This window comes from Athene cunicularia (assembly GCF_003259725.1).
Source record: "Athene cunicularia isolate RWA chromosome 4 unlocalized genomic scaffold, athCun1 chr4_part2, whole genome shotgun sequence".
In the NCBI taxonomy this organism is placed as follows: Eukaryota; Metazoa; Chordata; class Aves; order Strigiformes; family Strigidae; genus Athene; species Athene cunicularia.
The window spans coordinates 4,984,464-5,002,078 of NW_020799099.1; the positions used below are offsets into that span (position 1 = coordinate 4,984,464).

Here is a 17,615-nt window from a genome sequence, read left to right on the forward strand (position 1 = left end):
ATATATATATATATATATATATATATATATATATATGTGTGACTAACAGAATAGCCATAATGACTAAAGGTTAAGGAAGGTGAAAGAATTACAGTACCATGTGAAATCATAACAAAATCAAACCTTGCATTTCAGTGAGAAGTATTATTTAGCAAGTAGCAAACATTAAGTCAGCACGTGAACAAGGATCACATTTACCTGTCTTCCTTTAGGTCATTTTTGTTTAACCAAGTAAGACTTTTCTTTTTGGTATTGTCTTTTCCAGCACCTTGTGGGATCTTTCCCACCACACTGCTTCCTCTGAATTGCATAACTGACCAGACCAGAGGCCCAAGCTGGCAAGTGGAAAAAGCCTGAACTACAGCCATCCAGTCTGTACAGTCATCCAATTCTGTAACTCCTTCCTCCCTCATTTTCTCTCTTTTTCTGTCCTTTGCTGTTTCTCTTTTCTTTTCAACATGAAGACAATGAGTTATTGTAGTTTTCTCTCAAACAAGACTTAAAACTAGAGGCGATTTAAATGCTAAATAATACCTCAGTTCTTAGCAGGTGCTTAAATTCATCCTGAGACTGACTGCCATATGTGCTTGATTTCATGCCATGAATTTAAATCCATAAACTACTCAGGGTGTTAAAGTTATTATATGTGTAGCGGTTTATGCACAATATGAGTGAAATCAAGAGGTTCATGGATATGTCTGTAAAAAAAGGGATTTTAGTTATTACAGAGTAACAGTGTCACTGCTCAGATAATGACTTAACTGGTATTTTCTGGTGTCTGTATTCATCTTCGCTTCAGACAGGTATTTACAGGTATAACTTACAGTGAAATACTTAATGTGAAATAAATCAGGTAGAGAATCACTGCCAGCAGTTGCTTCTTAAAATGAAACTGCTCCTTACAGATGCAGAGATCAATAAAGCATTGCAAAAATAAGGGGTGCAGGAGTTTCCCGTCTGAAGAAAAGTTCCAAGCTTCTTTTGCAGTGCTTAATTTCAATAGCAGTCACAAGAAAAGTGTTACATTTTCTAAACACAGACAAGTGGAAAATGTTGTAGCCAGATTTACCTCACAATAGTTTTCCATGTATGTATAAGACATGGTTGGTTTGTCCTTTAAGTCAGATGACATGTATGTAGTAAAGAAATGAGTGTAAGTAAAGGCTGGCATTAGGAAAAAGCTTGTTCCATTTGTCAAGCAACAAGTTGCTTGTATTTTATTATATCTGCTAAAACAAAATCTTAAAGCAGCCTGTCACTTTTTCTGTCACAGGTCTTTCCAACCTGTACTATTGCCTCTAATGCATTGATTAATTTTCTTTGTCAGTTCTCTCACCTTTAGAAAAATCTGTAGACATGTTTCTCACAAATTTAGCATGATCTAACTGAATGTTTTTCTTGATAATAGCAGGGAGGTTTGTTGTCTTTATAAAAGTTAAATCCTGAAGAAGATAGATCTATCATCCTGCTTTTACTTAAATTCTGAAGTTGAGTTAACCTAAACCTCCCATGTGTTGTAAATTAAACTAAGTCCTGTTATTATAAATTTTCATTAAATGCATCTTGCATTCTGACAGACGCTGTACAGGATTCCCTATTTTCACTTCTGAATTAAAATTCATTTGAATAATATTGTAAAGTTGTCTGGAATATACTTCCCTGCTTATGAAAAGTGTGGAAAAAAAAAATCCATGAATATGTCCAGTTTTAACTTTTGCCTAGAAAAAAAAAATGCAGATGAAGAATGAAGTATTTTAATTTCAATTACATACTGGATTAGTAGTTTCTCTGTAGCTATATTGGACAGACTGTCAAGAGATCAGTAAATTTGAGGTATTGATATAAGGTATTCAATAATGTATAACATATTTGATAGACTTTTCAAAATATCATTACTGTTGTCTTTCTGTTCAGGATCCAAAGATTATCATTGTTTTTCTGGGATCCATAGGAAAACATACAATGATTTTGTATTCTCATTATCCTCAAGCTTTTTTATAGAAAATGGGATGGTTTATTATTATGGGGTTTATGTTTACCACATCACACCTAGTAACAATTTACATAGAATGCCTACAAAAAAAAGAAAAATAAATGTTAACTGCCTTGTATGTAACATAAAATGATCTAAAGGAAGACAACAGGTAAATGTTGCCCTTGTTCACAGACTGACTTAATCATCCTAGTTTGCCACGTGTTAAATAATCCCCTCATTGAAATGCATGGATTTATAGGTATAACTCATTGGAGACTGTGGTCTATATTTGACTGATTTCTTTCAACAGCATTTTTCCATGCTGTGGGACCCTTCTGCATTTAGGACAGGCATATTAGAAATACATTTTCTGTGCAGAGGTGGTGATGGAGCAAAGCTTCATTTTTTTGTGGAGGCACAGTATCACCCCTTCTCCACACTAAGAATGGTACAGTCACCTCAGCAACCCTGGGGATGCTGTAGTACTGTGAGGATGGTTGTAGTTTGGGCTACAAGATCAACAGATTAGGGGTGACATCAAGATTTATCACTTATAGTTGGTTCACACTTTCATGCTTTCTGAAAGACTGTAATTTTAAGAAAACATAAAACTGAGAGGCCAATTTAATATGAAGAGCTAAGGCCACAAGTACTGGCCTGTACTGTCAAAGACTTAATCAGAGCCAGCAGCTGGCCAGAAAGCTTTAATTTAGTATGTGCATTTTCTGATGATCGCTAGCTAGAAACTTATTTATTCTGTGGGTGGTCCACTGCACTGTGGGGCTGACATATTGCTTGTTTTTTCTGCTTTCATCAAAAGGATACAAGTCTTCTCACTACTTATAACAACATTACAGTTTGACACAGTGTCACAAGCATGAAATATACCTGCATAAGAAGCTCTTAAAGAGAGAAGCCTTGCATCTTAAATGTTGCATGCTATGTATATTTCTTTGGCAGGTCAATGTTTGTTTGGAAATAAGTCTTTTTGATACTGCATTTAATTCTAACTTCTTTCTCTATATCCAGTGATTCCATTTAGATGCCTTCACTAAAGGATTTGGATACCTGACAATTTTATTTTGTTAGCTTTTGATGCTGGTACTGTGCTTTTAAAAGGAAGCATTCCAAAAGAAAAACTAGTTCAAAGAAAACAGTTACCGTTCTGCCAAGATGTTGAACTACTTCTGTTTGCTGAAGAGTGCCAAACATCAAATTGGCAGAGTGCTTTGGGACTTTCGTTTTTGAAGGTGAAGGGGGAAATTTTAGTTCAAAATATATTTGATAATGGTAAAGTATGTAGTATGTTTTTAAAGTATTTAAATATGCAGATCCAACATAAACCTCAAAGTATATCTGATTTTTATGATCTCTATTGATACTATTAGAACAGGTGGTCATTTTCATACTTATTTTTCTAGCAAATCCAACCATTCAGAATTAAGATCCATAATCTAGACAATGTCTTATAAATAATTCGTGGATTTAACTGCATTGCAGGGAAGGTACATACTAATTTTTGTCTGACATTCACTTCGGGTGTCTGTCTTTTCAGTTTTCTGAAAAGAAACTAGTGGAAAGCTGAGAATCTTTTGAAAGAAGGAGCTGGAAATTGAAAAAAAAAGTACTTTGAAATTTGAGATTAAATCCTGAAATGTTAATAGCATTGCTGTCCTGGCTCTGCTTTGCTGCTCTTCATCAGTCCTGACTCAGAGAAAAAAGCCTTGCCTTTTTCATATCCATTCTTTTCTATCTGTTAAGGGAGGTACAAGCTTGGTGAATACACCCAGTGATGCTGGTGGTACTCATTATGCAGTGACATACTCCTTTTCAGTAGGAGTTTGGAGACAGTCACTGGGATGACATCAGATGACAAAACTTTGCATGTGGCTTCTTTCTCCCTTAAACTAATAAGAATCAGAGAAGCCTTCAGAAAAGTTAGCAGAGTACAGCTCCTGTTTGTGAGAGGAGAAATAGGACCGAAGTCTGGCATGGCTACCACACGCATTATAGCCATGCCATCATGATCAGCAATACTAGTGCCACAGCCACAGAGCTGTTCAGTTCAAACCTTGTCTCCAGTTTCACAGTCTAACTTTGAAGTGGCTTCACTAGTTAAGCTGTTCTGCAACTCCTAAGGGTTCCTCATCCTGTGTCTGATAAAATTTATCTGAAAAGTGTTTTAAAATTTTCTCTCAACAACCAACTCCAAACTCAGTCACCAGGCTTAAAAGTTCTTCTATAAATTTGGTGGTTTGAAACTACCTCAGAGAAAACAACAGGACTTTTGTTATGAGCAGGGCAAGTGTATTTATGTGTGGTTTACAGTTCATATGGGTTTTTTAAAGTTAGGCCAGTGTAAACTCTTAAAGAAAGAGGAGAGCAAAATTCCAGCACTTAAAAATCAGCCTTAAAATGCTAAACACTGGTAAACAAAGCTGAGAATAATCAGTAGGGAAAATAATTTGTGGTTTAAACTAAAATAATCTCCTGATAAATACCTGTTCAATTTTATGTGTGTTTGGTCTACTGATTACGAGGGGGTTGCAGTTCCAAAGGAATACTTCACTAGTTGAAGCACAAGTTCAAGAGTGCTTCAGCAGAACGGCAGCCTGCAGGATGAAATAAAATGCTCTAGAACTAGAAACAAACTTGAATAGAAAGAATAGTATTTGAATTATTTTTCTTACATCCAAGCATGAGCTATATCAAGCCTGTGTTTATTAAGTATGACTTATATAGCTTTTCATGCTGAAATAATTTTAAACTAATCATAAAAACTGCCAACATGAGAATATCACCTGAGTGTAAAGGCAGAGAAGTTGAGATGGAGTTATGGCTAAGTAGGAACACTGTGGCATGCACTCACAGGAACTGTGTTGGAAGGAAACAGTCAATAAAAAAAAAAATAAAGGAGTCAGGTGGCCAAGTGTTTTCTTAGGAAAAAGTTGGAAGGAAAACACCCTTGTATAAAAAAAACCCAGTACAAATAAGGTGGAAAAGCTTACTTTAGTGCTTCCTTTTTTTTCCACCCTTGAGAAAGAGAATAGTTATCGACATTTTGACTTGCTTCAAAAACAGGCGGTCTGGCTGGCAGCCATAGGTAGCCCTGCTGTGAAAACATTTCTGTGGCTGATACTAATACTTTATGGTAACCATTACCATCCGGCAAGAAGCACTCTACAGAAGGTTAACACAGTCACTGTTCTATTGCTGACTTGTTTCAATTATTTTAAACACTTTTTCCTGAAACAAGTATAGAAAGCAAGCGCATTTTCTGTAAGATATAAAATAAACAGAGAGTAGAGATGATACAAATAACAGAAGTAAACCATACTGCAAACCCATCTCGTGCAGCCTAACAATGAAGAAAAACAGTGTAAAACTGCTGCAGGAAAAGTAGCTTATCAGACAAATTTGGTCAGTCGTCTTACATCTAGAGGTCTCAATTTTTATTTACTATTTTGCTAAAACCAGGTGTTTAGTATTATTTAAGTTTGTTCCTCCATTGCTTGGTACTCTGTATATTATATCGTCTTGCTGGGACCTCTGTCTAATACTTCAGTGGACTTCTGGTTTGACAACCAATGTCAGTATTTCTTTAGAATCTTGGGTTTTATTTATCACTTGCTCTAATTCTTTCCCCCAACTGATAAACTTACTGGCGTGTAAACTTATTTGGGTATATTTTTTATTAATATAATTTTTTAATGCCAACTGAATTCTCCCAGAAAGGAGAACATGCCCTCTTCTATAATTATAAAGTGTATCCAGAGGTCGTCATCTTCTGAAGTAGAATTTTCTTCTTTTGGTTTATTCATGTTGCAGACAGATTCTTTTGTCTACATGAAGAATACAATTAAATGTAACTTCTAATTAGTACTTTCACAAGGCCCTAGAGTCTATCAGCATCCACTTTATAATAACCATTAACTAACTAACGTTTTGCTATTTTGCCTTGAAGAAAGTAACAAATTCTGGTTTTGATAATAAAAAAAATGTCTCTACTGCCTGTTTTATGATTAATCCTTGACTGAATTCTTCTGAGCACTAGAAATACCAGATCATAGTGCAGTCTTGCAGCTTCACAACCACCTGGTTTGCCATATCACAAGTACACAGCTAAAAGATGAATGTGATTTATATTGGCAAACATTCTGCCAGAAGAATTGATGACTAATGTAGCAACTACTGAAGTTCTTGTTACTTTTTTCATCAGATATTTCTTATTTATCCTTAAAATATGTCCAAGTACACCAGGACAAATTGGATAAAATTAATTTGAAGAATTTAGTAAATAAATGAACTTAATTTAATAGCTGCCATATTTTCCAAATATACTTTTAGAATATTTTCCAAATGTTTTCTACTGTGGTACTGGTTAAGATTCAGCTGGGTATCTTGCCAAGGGGATGCATTGTGTTATAAGCATAGTAGATCTATAGGTTTTATGGGTTTTATGAGTTGTGGGAGCTGCTTGTTATGTTTTCTGTAATGGAAGTATATAAGTATATACATAAAAAATGCTAGCAGATTTGCTCACAGAATTTCAAGCTGTACCTGAAAATAAATTTCCTTCTTGGCTAGTAAAACAAGCATTTTTGTACTGTTGATGCTTACTGCCAGTGCTGTAGAGGTTAAGCTTGTGACATGCAGAAGGTTAAGCTGTAGGTGCAAGTTCTGTCTGTTCTGGTCTAGGAGGTAACTTGTGTGTGGTGAGGAAATGGGGCATCCGGTCCAGTTTCATTGGAGATACACAACTTTTCTCCAAGCATATAACACTGTCTGCATCCCCTAAATGGGATTTAGACTGTAACTTTGTTACAGGTTTCAGGGACAAAGAAGAGCTTTTTTTACCCCCAAGCGTCTCCAATTTTCTCCTTCATGCAGCAGTGAAACAATCTGCAACTGCTGTGTCACAGAGTGTGCTCCAGCAGCCCCTCACAGGAGTCACAGCGTTGAAGCCTCTCTTTCCACCCTGCCATGACAGGGGAAGGATGAAGAATGTCACCCCTCTAGAGGCTGTTCTTGCTGAGTTGCAGCCTGCAGTAGCAAGGACCTGGATAATTTTGCATTCCTTTCTTAAGTCACTGTGTGGGCTGTAATACAAGTTTGAAAGGTGATCCCAGTGACTAGAAGACGTGAGCTAAAAATCCTGATTCTTGATGCAGATGTGTGCAGGAGTGCCTATTGACCAGGCACCTAATCCTATTTCACAAGGAAAATGGAGAAATTATGTGATATTTCTGCTGCCCTGAGGAAAAACTTTGTGAAGATGTGTTATAAACCCTTGAATTTGGGTGAGTCTGTCCTGGAAACTAGCACAGTTCCAAGAGAAGTGTCATCCCGGGTAACAGTGGTTTCTTTCCGTGACACTTGTTCCTCTGCGTACAGTTGCTAGTTGTAAGTGATTCAGACTAATGTCTCAAAGTCTGGAGGAACCTTCAGTCCTGACACAGGGTAACTGTGTTAACCTTGCTTTATAGTCAGTCGTTTTAGGCAAGGCAGCTCTTGTACTCATTGGGGTCACTGAGTTTTAGGACTAGGTGTCACAGGGATGATACTATTCTTTGTGAAGTGGGAATATGTCATGCAGTGTATGTTCTGGTATTGAATGTAGTAGTTTTTAATTCTTCTTCCTTAACATATCCCTGATGCTAATACTCACAATAATATTTTACTGTAGTTTAGAATAAATTAGGGGAAATCAATTTATGATTTAAAGCAGCTAAAGTCTCCCTCAGTGGCAAAACTCCCGTTCCCTTCAGAGAGAGCAGGATCACGTCTCCTTTCAGAGACGTGGAGCACATTTCAGTAAGTACACATTACATAACTTGTCCCACATTTCTTTCTCTTTTTAGTATCCCAGTGTTATGAAAATTATGTTCCCATTAATCATTATAGCTGCTCATCTTTTTATGTGAAAATAAATTACCCTCTGCTGCCCTTCCTGCACAGAAACATATTTAAATCAAAACAAATATATGTACATGATTGGTTCAGGGAAGGGAGTGTCAGCTAATGGGGGCTTTGCCACTGCAAAAGTATGAAACCAGGATTTGTCTCTGTACTCAGTGGATTGCAATGCTGTGTGGTAGTGTCACTTGCCAAATAAGATTTCTCCTCTAGCACATGCATAACTTCTTTGAATGTCAATGGAAACTGCATGCATTCATTGCAGGGAGACCTGCAGTTGGGTCCTAAATGTAATATTGAATCCTACAGCCTATTGTGTCGTATCTAAATCTGAAAACACTTTGACTGGAAAGGCAATGCTTTCTAGAAAGCACCTATATACAAGTGGGAAAAAACAGCAGGCCTCTAAATTCCTGTTTAAGATTGTCACCGACTTTATTGAGACTGTTTTTAGAAAGCATTTAAAATCTAGATATCTAAAATTACATATGCAGCACCATACTCAGCCTATAAAACAGAGGGCCGATTTGAAGACATGATGGGCATGTATGCGTTTTACTGGTTTTGGGTCTCAGTGCTTCTAAAAAGTAAGTAATTTTTATTTCCATGCTTTGAGCATGGATTTAGTGCCTTAACTTTTCCAACTCTGTAAATATAGAGGCTAGGTTATTTTTAGACTTCACAACGTGATACTGGGCAAAATCACTTTTGAAACAGAGCTTATTGGTTACAAAATCACAAACTTAGACCAACATTTTTCAGTAACTGTCTCTTCCTTTTTATTCAGGACATTAATTGGGAAGACTGAGATAGCTGGTTGCAGATGATCTTCAGGGAACAGACCCTCTATATAGAGTTCAGTTTTCTCCAGTGAAAAAGATCTGTGGAAAATTCACCCTCAGGACAGATTGAATTTTCTTTTAAAGTATATGTAAGAAATTAATTCAGGATTAGTTGTACAGGGAAAATGAGCTTTTTATTTGGCTTCTGAAGAGGGATGAATTTACACTGGTCTTGTAGAAGAGCATATGTTATAGTTTGGAAAAGAAATATACAATACAAAAAAGACTGGAAGTTTTATGGCAAAATAGGTTAATTTCATTCAGATAATGAAGTAGTTAAGATTCAAGCTTTTCTGCTGACCTCTTAAATTTTGTGGTGAGAAATGAAATCCTTACATAGTGAAAGTAGCAGAAATTAAGAAATCATCTAAATAAACTTTCTGTTCATCTTCAGCTGGCAATCATGTGACCAGAGCAAGTGACATTCCTTTTGCAACCATGCAATATTTGCTGATGTTACAAGTATTATCAGTTAGCATCCAGGCTTGTGCAGCAGGGACACCTGGATATGTTTTAAAAGCTCTCAGAGACTATTTCTTTAATAAAGTAGCAGAATGACTATTTACTAGTAAGGTGACACTTCTAAAGCTCTAAGTCTACCTCTGAAGGTAGATGGAGGTTCTTCCCAAGGTGTTTTTGCGTAGGCAAACTCAGTATTAGCAAAGAAGTTGAGTCTGTTGGGTTTGTTTTTATTCAAGAATCAGAAATGAGATGTAGACACTGTTTTTGAACCTATAGTATACCTGAACTTGTTTTCCATTTGGTGCTTTCATTATCAAAGAAGCTTAATAGTTTCTATCTTGTCACAGTTAATTTTGATGAGGAAAATTGATATGCCTTTGCCCATCACCAAAGCAGTCTCCATGTGAAAATGGAGATTCTTTCAGAAACCAAAGCCCAGTTAGAAAAAGATTCAACACTATAGTTGTCACCATAATATTTGGGCGCTTTTTTTTTTCCTTTCTCACATGTAGGGAACCAATTTCTGCACTCAGTTAGTGGTGCAAATCATTAGCTACCATCTTTAGTGAATTTTCACTAAATGGTACTGATGATGGTGCTGTCTACTTTGTGATATTTCCAGTGTTCAGATTTTTTCCTGGTGATGCCATTAACTTCAAAGTTAATTGGAATACCTCATGGCTGAAATGTAGCAAGCCTGTAGTTGAGCAGATGTTGTTTTTCCAAATTGAATTAGAAGTACCATTTCCTTGTCACTGTTTCATCAAGATGTGTCATGACCTTATCTGTCAAAGGTTTTAATGTTGTTCCAAACAACTTTAAAAGTCTATGTTTCTCAATAACTAACCTCTTTAGATGAAGTTGAATACTATATCATTAGCTTAAGCAAGTATAAAATTTAAAACTGTAACACATTACAGCTGAAGAAGTGTTACTGTATTATAGCCCCAAAATATACCTTTCCATTTGACCCCTATGAAGTGCAAAATATTGCAGTAATTTTCATTGTATAGGGCACATCTACGATGCAGTTGTTTTGGGGATAATTTCCAAGTTTGTGATCAATGCTTATAATTTCTTCCATTTTTTCCTTTAGCTGTTATTAGAGTCATCCACAAAAGATCTCCCAGGGAGCAGATTGCCATAGTAAGTATGTATTTTACAGTATTTTTAGAAGGCATACAATAGGTTGGATACTATTCTTTATCCAGTATGAGCCACAGCAATGGTAGTAGTACTTGTTGGACTACTCTATCCAGATAACACCATAATCAGTCTGCCCCTTTATTTTTTTTAATAAAATGTAATTTGCTGCATCCAGATAATTGTGAATTCAAATATCTAACTCTTAAACACAGAGAACCAATGACCAAATTTTGATCCATAGTTCCATATTTGCATATATAGCTACAAGAAGAAATATTTTAAAATAGGACTATTTCACTCTTGAAACATACTTTATTACCTCTTAATGTTGTTGTTCTTATTTCTTTCTTCACAAATTCACTTAGTTTAGAAACATTCCACGACTAATGGGCTTGTTAGATGATTAATAGAAAGCAAAACCCTTACCATCTCCTATTTTCCACTTTACAAGAGTCCAGCCATGCCATAGATATTTTCCATTCTCAGTCTTGATATCCTACAGATGTGGAATTAAACCTCCTTACACTATATGGGAATGCATTGTGGAATTTTACATGTGTGTTTTACTTCACTGAGTCATTTCTCCATTACTTTAGCTACACTGAATGTGGGCATTGTGCCCAGTGGAATAACACTTGCTGTACCAAGACTTTTATACACCTTAATTCAGATAAAGCTTATCTGTCAAATCAAACAGAAACTGCCAGCAATTGCAGATTATTTACTTTTCCAAAGTTTCCTCTTTTGCTTAGGATAGTGAACAGAACTAAAAGGAACAATGAACTAGTGAATGCAAAGGTTTGAAATGTCAAGTTGTCTTTATAGTTCCATCCCCCTCGAAAAATATACTTCAAGAACAAAAGTAATTGGTGCAGGACTTAGGGCTTTTTTTGAATGGAGAACTAGGAGTGTAGAGTTTATTTCCCAAGAAACATGGACTCCCTTTCATCTGAACTCTGACAGATGATATTTGTCAACATCATTTCAGTAGGAAAAAAAAAAATGTATAATATAGAGAGTACTCACATAAATACAAAGGCTAAAAGTTTTTTTCCTCAGGAAATATTTGCCTTGATGCTATGATATTTGATTTAGAACAAATAGGCATGATGTGTAGTCACAGGAAATAAGAGGCATGGATGAGCGATATCTTAGGGAGGACAGACACAATGTTTTTTTCTTTTTTCTCTGTATTGTATATACTGTTAGAAATTAAATTAAAATAAACAGCTATATAATACTGTCATTATCCTATCTGGAAGTGGAAGATAACTTGGGCATGCATGGCAAGGAAGCTGGAAACACTAAAGTCCGCATTATTTTTGACAGTCCCCATAATGCATTTTAATTAAGCCAATGTCCTTCTCTTTCTCCAATCTGTGTTGTGCCACTTACTCTTAGTATCTTGAACGGAAATGGCTGGTACTTTTTATTGTGTCTGCAGTGGCTGAAGTTTGTGGATATGTAGTCAGATAAACTTACTATACTTTTGTTAGTTATTCTAAGGATATTCCTTGCTACTTTGCTTTTAAGGAAGTTTCATTAGCAGTGGGTGTGGTGTTTTCCATTCATGTACTTTCTTTTTCCTGGAAGATTTGTTTCCAAGAATTAACATTGCTAATTCATTAGAACAGATTTTTTTTCTTTAAGCTTTTTTTAATAAAAATACTCTGCCAGCAAACTGATTTTGTCTACATTTTTTATTATGCCTCCTGTTTATAAGTAGAGATTAACTGTTGACTCCATTTTGTTGAGAAAGAAGGGGCAAGTTTGTCAAGTTTTACTCACTCATTCTTCAATGAATCATGGAACTTCTTATTAAAACAGTTTTCAAGGAGTCACAAAAGAAACTCTTACACCATCTACAGTGACATAATTTTTCATGTATGTCATCTTCTCCCCGGGTTAATGGAAGAGACTCCTGGTAAAAACATGCCTTCATTTGGTGCCTTTGAATATGGCTATGCTATTCTTTTCCCTTTAGTGGCACCGTTGAGCACCTTGGTAGCAGCTGAGTGTATATTTTACATTACTCTTAGGATAGATAGAAAAAATAATGTGCTCCTTAGTAACAGACATCATCAAGACCATCTGAATCTGATTAAGACTGAAGACATTGCCAGGGATGATTTGGCAGTGGCTCACAGGGAAACTTAAAGATTCTGTTAATTTGGATGGGGTTTGTTTGCGTTATTATAGACTCTTAAGTGAGACTAGAGTGGTGACATGGGAGAGGACAGGTGCTTTCATTATGAAAGACAAATGCAGACTCCCTTTTATTTCTTCTGATGTTTTTAACTAATCCTTCTATTGCCCTTTGAGGTTAATCCCTGTTCACTCTGCTATGGTTGCTTTCAGTAAACAACTCCAAAGCCTTTCATTTTCTGTCACAGAATTTGGTGAATTTTGTCTGGTGGACTGGTCCATAACTTGATCAGTCTCTTGGATTACTAGATTGTTTCTTCAAAGGATTTGGACCTTCCTTGCTATTTCTTTTCTGAGTTGAAGGAATGTAATTGTGCTAGTTGTTAATTATGTGCTACTACTATAAATAGTTAGTGGATTATAGGTGTAGGTAAGAGCCAGGAATGCCTGCGTTGAAGTCCACTGTTACCATTGTCTCAACAGCCCTGGGCAATTCACGTGTTCTTTCATTGTCGTATTTTCTTCCATTTGTGAAATCAGATAATGACATCTGTCCACCCCATGGTGTTGAGGTCAGGAATAATTAGCTAGTATCTGTGTGCTAGTCATTAAATAGTGCTGTATGAATACCTCTTATATCATCTTATTTAACTCAAACTGTAAACTTTCATGGCGTTTGAGTTCTGCTTCTGCTGCAGCATATATGTGGGCTGTCTGACAATTACGTTGTTTGGCATCTGTTGTCCAGACTGATCTCCTTTAACTGTACCCTGTCTTCTCTATTGAAATAGAGGCCTTGTCAGGGAGAGCATGTAGTATATTAGCATATGTGGATTGTGTACCATTGCCCTCTATTGGACAGCACTAGACTTAAAGTGCATATCTTGTTTTGGGCTTGAATTTGGACACAGAAAGTATTCACTGGACATTTCTTCAGGAATTTGAGTTTTGAAAAAGGCAATTGCTTTGCCGGTAGCTGTGCAGTTCAGGATCTTCCCCTTCCTCAGCCGTTAACAAAAGTTCGATTTTAATGGTAGTGAAGAATTGTAAATAACTTTAGATATCACTGTTCATGGATACTGATTTAGCAATTCAGCCAGCCTGAATCTTGTGATTTTTTTTCAACTAAGGAAACAGAAGCATCTAACAGCTACAGCCAGCCCAGCCAAACAACACAGCTCAAGTTTTGGAAAAACATGAGAGAGAAAAACATTATAATATTCTATAAGTAAATTTGAAGTGTTGAGTGACAAACTGAGCGTCTTTTAGCAGAAAATAAATGAAATTCACTAGCCAGTTTAGTTACTGCAACGAAGTACAGGACTGCATAGGGTCTTCCCATTGCTGAGTGTCCATAACATGGTAGTTTGCTTAGTTCTTTGATAAAAGAGGATAAAAAATAAATACAGTCTCTTTGATTTTATTTTTTTACTGTTGTGATATGCCGGTATGACTTGGTTAGGGCATGAAGTCTCCAGTGGCAGAAAGACATAATAGAACAGCAAGTCCATTTAGAATACTGCTTAGAACTGTTGCCTGCTAACTTGTTTTATCTCAGTTTTCTTGTACTTCCCCAGTTGTCTTTCTGTCTGTGCTAGACATTAGGTGACAGGGACCACAACCAGATGTTCCAGAGATTGCACCAGTCCCTAAACTGCAGAGGGGAAATAGCAGTATGAAAACCTACCACGTCCTGCAGTCTAATAGTATCTTTCTGCTTTACTGTTAAAACATGATTTTTGAATGGTTTTTTTCCCCCTCTCACTCTGCCTATCTCGCATCTTCTGTGGTCTGTGAGCTTTCTGTGTATATGTCAGCAAGTATTCATGATAATGCACTGTTTGTTTGGCTTAACTATGCTTTTTCATGAGGTATATATGCTTGTTCAAAAAATATTATGCATCTCATACACACTATAGTGTCTGAAATGGAGATCATGAATAGTGGCAAAAATTTTAAACATGGGAGAGTAATAAATGTCAAAGTAAGACACAAACAGTCAAATTAATATCTGGGGAAAAAGTTAAAATGTGCTTTGGAAATGTTCTTAATCCTCACTGTATTTGTGAACTGACTCCTAAAGCACTGTCATGTTCTCTGCCCTCTGGTACATGGTTTATGATAGAACATTCAAAGGAGTAGAAACCATCATAAAGGTCACAAGGGAAAATAAAGCTACCGTTGCTACTGTCTGAATGTTATCCATCCAACCATCTAACAGCTGCCATCCAAGCCTGTATTTATACTGCTATTCATTTGAGATTAAATACAGAGGAGTCACATCTAACTCCAGTAATACACATCCAAACCACAGTGATCTCTATCTAATTCTGCCAAGGTAAATAGCAGCTTATTAAAACACAGGAGGAGGTTACTAATGATCCGTTCCTCTGAGATTCTGAAAAAGTATCTACCTAAAGTTCAAGATCTTTATGACTACCAAAATAACAACAATCATATCTCCACTCTCCTTGGATGGATTATCTGATTTGTGGATGATCCATGTCATAAGTACAGAACTGTCCAATCTGGCCTCTGCAAACCTAGATGAGTTTGGAGTGGCATAAGTATGTCTGTCATCCTGGGACTTCATTTCTCATACCAGATCAAGTCTGTCTAGATGAGGAGCAAATTCAGGTGCAGCACTGCCTTAACATGGTTATATATAATAGCTTCTGAGGCTGAACTGGCATTGCACACTCAGACAGCATGGTTTCAGAGCTATTAAGTCCTCTAGAATTCATTGTACCAAGATATACTATAACACAAAAACCACCTCAGGTCCAGAAACAGAGACATGTATTCTGTTTCTTTGTTTTCTATCCTATTTATTTTATTATCTAGCTTAATGAAGAGTTGCTTGTAACTTAACCATGTACTTATCCTAATGTGACCAAAATTAAAATTTCACTTCTCATAATAGCTTTAGTGTTTTAAAAAATAATTTACATGCCAAAGATTTTGCAGTACTTGTACTGAAGAGATAACTGTAGATGTAGAAAGAGGGAGATGTAAAATCGCCTATCTTCCAGTACTTTCCACACTCTCAAAAACTCTTTGATCCTCAGCAGTCCAAATATCCTGTAGACTTAGCATCCAGCCCACCTATTTTAGGCATCTATTTGGGCATGGAGTTAATTTATTTTTAAGAATGCCTCTCCACATTGATTACACAGGGGGCCAAGACAGTAACTTGAGCCTCAACAGAGTCCCAACCGAGATAACTCTCCATACTTCTGCACATCGAAAAGATCAAGTTCCTAACAGAAGATGACATTAGAAAATTTGATTAATGCCTTATTGTTTTGTCAATCACATTTTTTAAAACTGCAGGCTTCAAAATACTACAGAACTGCTGACACCAGTTCAGTGTTTGTGAGTTCATGACCAGTTATATTTTGTGGTCCTGCATGTTTCTATGTGAGGTGAAATCCTTGTCCTGCTGACATAAGTGATAAATTAGTAAAGCTCCCATTGACTTAGCTGTGATCAGGATTTTGCTCCATGTGGTCAAAGGACTTTTGTTGCCTTGTTTTTCTGTTCATGGTGTTTCTTTGAACTGCATTTTTCTCAGAGTGTACTGATTCAGTGGGTATATTTATTCATTTCTATACTGATCTTTTTATTTCATTTTACCACCACATGGAAAATCTCTTGGAGCTTTAAACTGCCAGAGGCAGTAAAGAATGGTGGAGAACTCCACAGAAATAGTGGAGAAAATAATTTTGAACTTTCACATAAGTGAAATTATGTGGATCCATAGTGCATGATTTCTTGGAAAATAGAAAAGGTACCTATTTGTTTCTTGTCTTTTGAAAAAATGGCATCTGAGACTATTCTTTTGTGCACGTAGGTAATTCACCACAGAACTTCAGTTTCAGATCTGTGTTCCAATATCCAAACTATTTAATAGGCAAGAGATTTGCATTCAACTGTAGATATTCACTGTCTTGAACAGACCTGAAATCAGAGTAGCTGATGAGCACCTGATCAAAAATGCTGTGTGCTGTTTTTGCTTATAAGTTTTACTGTTAGAAAAAAATATTAAAAATACTGTAGAGTTGAGCATATGCTGATTCATGTTGATTCTTGTTTTCCAAAAATTACTGATTTTCTCAGATTAAACTCAAGTACATCCATTAATAACAGGAAGTGACTGATTAAAACTAAGATGGCTTAGCAAATTATTAATAATATTGAAATGTGGCAATTATTTTATAACTGCCATAGTCTTGTGAGTTTGTCCATGCTGAGAAAAGGTACCAGCACATATATTATTCTGAATCTGAATGCCATAAAGTTTCTTATTTTCCATTTTTGCCTTAGGCAAATTCTGCTTGTCTACAGCCTGCTTGAAATTATTGTTTCAACAAAATTATTTTTCCATCAATTAGCATATCTTTTCTTAGGTTTCTTTATTTATAGGGAAAAAATAAGCAATGAACCTCTGCCCTATTTAGACAAAATATCCTCAGGTATTGATTTATTTATATATTTAGGTATATATATATATATTTATATAAATATTTATTATATTTAGCTAGGGATTTATCAACACCTTCTTTTCTAGATGTGTGTCACTTATATTGTAACCTTCCAGCTGTATTTGGACTGTAACAGAGCACAATATATTCTGCTAGTTCTCCATTAACCTCTATTAATTAACCATTACCTTTCTTTCTCCAGAAACAAACAAACAAACAAACAAACAAACACCTTAGGTGTGCATGTACGCAAACAATCCTGAGGTCATTTTGTTTTGAATAAAAAGTACTTAAGTCCTCCTTTTAGGATTGAAAATGTGTGAACAAACACCATACATTTTACAGTACACTGAGTGCTGTTTCTGACTCAGCACCAACACAAGACTTCTTTAAAAATCCAATAATATATCCACCGAACAATGTAAAAGCACTAATACTCAATTTGAGGAAAACTGGATACTGGGCTGGAAACATCCACCTTTCTTCTTGGACTTTAAATTACTCATTACACCAAATACTCATTCCACAAGACTCACATTTGATAACTGATCAGTCTGCCACGCTGTAGTCATTTTAAATGCTCTTAGATGTTGATGAATGCACCAGAAAATCTAGGGCATTTCAAGAAACACAAAGTATATTCTG

General features: G+C 36.0%; 1 long non-coding RNA gene across 1 annotated transcript in view; it reads left to right on the forward strand.

Moving 5' to 3' along the window:
• LOC113479764 overlaps positions 1–17,615 on the forward strand; it is a 70,055-nt gene that overhangs the window by 22,777 nt on the left and 29,663 nt on the right. The window lies entirely within an intron of this gene.